General features: G+C 36.4%; 1 non-coding gene across 1 annotated transcript; it reads right to left on the bottom strand.

Moving 5' to 3' along the window:
* Positions 1-3627: 3627 nt before the first annotated feature.
* On the bottom strand, positions 3628-3701 carry TRNAD-AUC. The gene has a single exon. It is a non-coding gene; the product is annotated as a tRNA-Asp (tRNA).
* Positions 3702-4445: the final 744 nt, after the last annotated feature.

A 4445-nucleotide genomic window follows, 5' to 3' on the forward strand; every position in this document is an offset into this window, starting at 1 on the left:
ATCTAAATTTTTGACCTTTTCTTTCCAAACAATCTCTTGTTGCTTTAATGCAGAATTTTCCCTTTCTAGCTCGAAAATCCTCTTGAGAGAGGTTTTGAGACTAAGACACAGTTCATCAATATATTTAGAGACTTTAGTAGGAATTTTTAAATTACTTACCTCAATTTCACTGTCCAAGTCTCGAGTCTCAGTATCTGTTTCGTAGTCTGAATCTGATTCTGATTGCACCATTTTACAAATATTAGCATAATCATCATCATTCTCTTCGCATTCGGTATCACTCCAAGTTTCTGCTTTGAGTGCCTTTCTATATTTCTCAGCTTTTCCTTTCTTTTTTTTCAACAGGGGACAGTTGGGTCTGATGTGTCCCTTTTTTTTCTTGCATTCAAAACAAATCACATCTTTATTGGATTCATCGTCCTTAGCTGATTTATTTTGAAACTTTTGAGAACTTTGTTTCTTCCAATTGAATCTTCTTCCATTTTTGTTCAGTTTTCTGAACCTTCTTATCATGAGAGCAAGCTCTTCATCGTCCATATCGTCTTCAGAATCTGTAACATCAAAATCATCATTAGATTTTTAAGCAATGGATTTTTTACCTTTGGGATCTTCATCTTCATTTATTTGCTCCACTTCATAAGACTAAAGAGTGCCAACCAATTCGTCAACAGAGAGTGGCATGATCCTTTGTGTTTCTCTTATTGAGGTCTTTACGTGATTCCAATCTTTGGAAAGTCCACGCAGCAGTTTGTTAACCTTCATGGGTCCTGAGATTGGTTGACCTTGATATTCAAGACCATTCACGATTTCTGTAAAACGACTAAACATGTCGGTAATAGATTCTCCTGGCTTCATCTTGAAGGCTTCATATTGATCGAGCAGAATATTGATTCTGGTTTTTTTCACTTGATCGGTTCCTTCATAGGTGATATGTAGCCTATCCCAGACTTCTTTAGCTGTTTCACAAGAAAATATTATGTTATATTCAACAAGAGATAATACATAATATAAGGAATAAATTGCTTTTACATCAAGAGCTTGTCTCTTGGTTATCTCTTCTTGAGTCATTTTACTAGCTTCAATAACTTATTTTCCCCTTTCTGAGACTGTTGTAGCTTTAGGAATGATTCCTTTGTCTACCACATCCCATTCTAGAGGATCTTTTGATCTTAGGAATGCCTTCATCTTGTTTTTCCATATACTGTATTCATTTACATCAAAATAAGGCGGTCTGGTGTTGCTTTAACCTTCAACCAAACTTGGAGCCAACATACTAACCATGGATCTTTAACTCAAGTAAAAACACTTCAATTAAATGAGTACACAGGCTCTGATACTAATTGAAAGAGTTAGTACGAGCACCTAGAGGGGGTGAATAGGTGCGAAAGCAAATTTTGCAAAATATAGTATAAAACTTTTCCTTTTAACCTAAGTCTGGTTGACAATAGACTTTGCAGAAAAAATCAGACTCTAACAATTAAATAGAGTTACAAACAAAGTAAAAGAGTTCAGGGAAGAGAATAAGAACATAAGGTTTATAGTGGTTCAGCTTAATCCAAGCCTACGTCTACTCTCCCGCACTAACAGCCCATCGGCTGGATTTCACTATAAATCAAAAGAGTCGTTACAGTCTCACGTCCTTGATTCCACAGTGTAGAGACTCTGCTACACTTTCTCAAGGCCTCACAAATATCTAAACTCTCTTTCGAGTACAAATTTATGCTCAACAATTGAATCAGCAAAGAACAAGGAACTTCAGACTTTGGAATTTATCTATCACACACACACTCAAATAACTAGAGCGTCTTCTTTATATACTCTTCCATGCCTTCAAAACCGTTGGCACCTTCCAAAGGAGTTCTTCCAATCTACCCGTTGGACAAAATCAATTAGGGAAATCTCGAGTTACTTAAGGAATGTGAAGATAGCCCATCAATCATGCTCGCCTATACAATCAGGATCTAAGTTTCCATAAGTAGAACATTCCAAGTTTACTTCGTCAATCAACAGATCTGAATTACTCGAATTATTTGCAATACGAATAATAGATCTTTAGATGTTATCTCCAGCCGTGAGATAATCTTTAACCAAATGGATCAAATCCTTAAAGATAACCTTGCATCAAAATAAGATTTCTTCATTGGTCTAGAACTGTCAATGATGGCAGACTCTAAATCTTGAGTCCGGCGGTCTAGCGGTCTTCAGACCTTGACGAAAGAGTCTGCAAGTCTTCAGACTAGACTGATGGAAACGTTTTCTCAGCTTCAAAACAAATATGAAAGTTTTCTCCAATAAATACCACCTCGAAATCGAAAGTAAATTACACCCGTGAATTTGTCTTAACAAAATCTTCAAGAAGACACCTTACTCACTCAAATCCGACGCATGAACATAATACTTCAAGATTGTTGGAGGTTATAGGTTTAAGAGAGAAGAAGCGGTTACTTGAAGTATTACATCAAGAGACGTCAAGTTTGGAATGCTAGATAGTGTTACCTCCTACGTAAGGGAATCCTAAAGTTTTTATATTTAAGTTATTAGGCATCGGTCCATATGGACCCAAATAACCGTACTTTCACCTATTGGACTTGTATGTGAATATATTATTTTGGACTATATTAACAATATATCCAACAAGGTCATGTCTCACAATCTGTATTGAAACTATCAAGTAACAACTTGTGTGGTCGAATGCTACCAAGAACTATTAACTTGACAAGGTTGAAATATTTGTATTTGGCTGACATCAATTTAGTGGGGGATATATCAACTAGCATATTATATAGCTTATAAATGATTTTCTTGTCCAAACCAAGGCTCTGACATCAATTTAGTGGAGGATATATCAACTGGCATATTAGATAGCTTATAAATGATTTTCTTGTCCAGACCAAGGCTCAACTCGGTTTATCATCTCTCTACGATGATAGTCTTGCAAGTGCTTTTTTGGATGAGCTAGAAGAAGTAACCTTCATGTCATTGAGTAGATTGTAATCTTATAAGGGAAACTTTTTGGAATATATGTTTGGAAAGGATCTCTCGCACTATAATTTGATGGGCTCTATCCTCAGTTATTTGAATGATATATATGTTTTAAATCTATCGCATAACCATCTGACGAGACCGATTCTAGAAACACTTTACAATTTAAGGAATATAGAGGTTGGACCTTTCTTACAACGAGTTAACCGGTCCGATTCCTTTGCAACCAACACAGCTATACACTTCCACTCTTTAGCTTTGCTCACAACAACTTGTTAGACAAGACATTTGACACAAAGAACCAATTCGACTTTCGATGAAGCAATTTACAAAGGTAAACTGCAAACAAAGGCAGAGATGATGAGTCCTGGAAAGATGCCTTCCTGTGGAGTTTTGTAGGATTGTACGTGGTGGCATTTGTTGGGGTTGTCGTTTTTCTCTACTTATGTTCCTATCCCATTAATCAATACTGATTGATGGAATGGAAATTCTTCTATTTCTTTGATGAGAAATGTGAAACAAAAAAAAAAAGAAAAAAGAAATCCAATACCTGTTGGGAATGAAATTCGACTATTTTATTTGTATCTCTTTTCACATCCAAATGGAGAGATGAATTAATGTATTTTTTGTTGGATTTGATTCCGTCGAGACTAACGGGGCTCGAACCCGCAGCTTCCGCCTTGATAGGGCGGTGCTCTAACCAATTGAACTACAATCCCCAAGAAATAAAGTGTAGAGTATACATACTCTTATGATTGCATTTAAACCATTTCTTTTTTTATTCGAATTGCCACAGTGCAAGGGTAACAGAGGCTTAAGTGCTATATTGATATCTCCATGGATGGGCACTTTAGTGAGATAAACTCCTACTATCTCAACTTAGCATTTGGTTTTCTTTGCAAAAATATCCCATTGTTTCCATACCAGACGGTGCTTGTAAGCATTCAAACATCTCAAGTCTCTGCTACGCATGTTGAACTATTAGATCGTGAGATTTTCTATATTTTCCTATAAATTTGGATAGATCCCAATGGTCATAGATACAACAACCATGGTTGTGACTTGTTATCACAGATTGGCAAGTGCTTCTCTGATTTTCCTTGAATATTTCCAAGGATTCTTTACACTCAATTACAACTGATCGTCGTAAAACAATTTTACAACATGTTACGACATTTTTGCTCTCAATTTCAATGACACATCGCAAAGTGACACCCGGGTACCATTGAAGTAGCTAATTTTCTGAAGCCAGATCGGCCCATCGACTGACTTTGGCCAATACGAATCTGATTCTTCTTTGAGAGTGAGCAGCATACCTGTCAGGATGAAGCGACCTTATTTCTTCTTCTGTCATCTAATTCAAGTTCACAAAAGAATTTTCACCCTTAAGACTATATTGCGTTAGATGTGTCTGTAGGCTGCAAAAGAGAGTGTCTTATTTTCGTAAGTCCGATGAAACATTG

This window comes from Eucalyptus grandis, chromosome 2 (genome assembly GCF_016545825.1).
Source record: "Eucalyptus grandis isolate ANBG69807.140 chromosome 2, ASM1654582v1, whole genome shotgun sequence".
Classification (NCBI taxonomy): domain Eukaryota; kingdom Viridiplantae; phylum Streptophyta; class Magnoliopsida; order Myrtales; family Myrtaceae; genus Eucalyptus; species Eucalyptus grandis.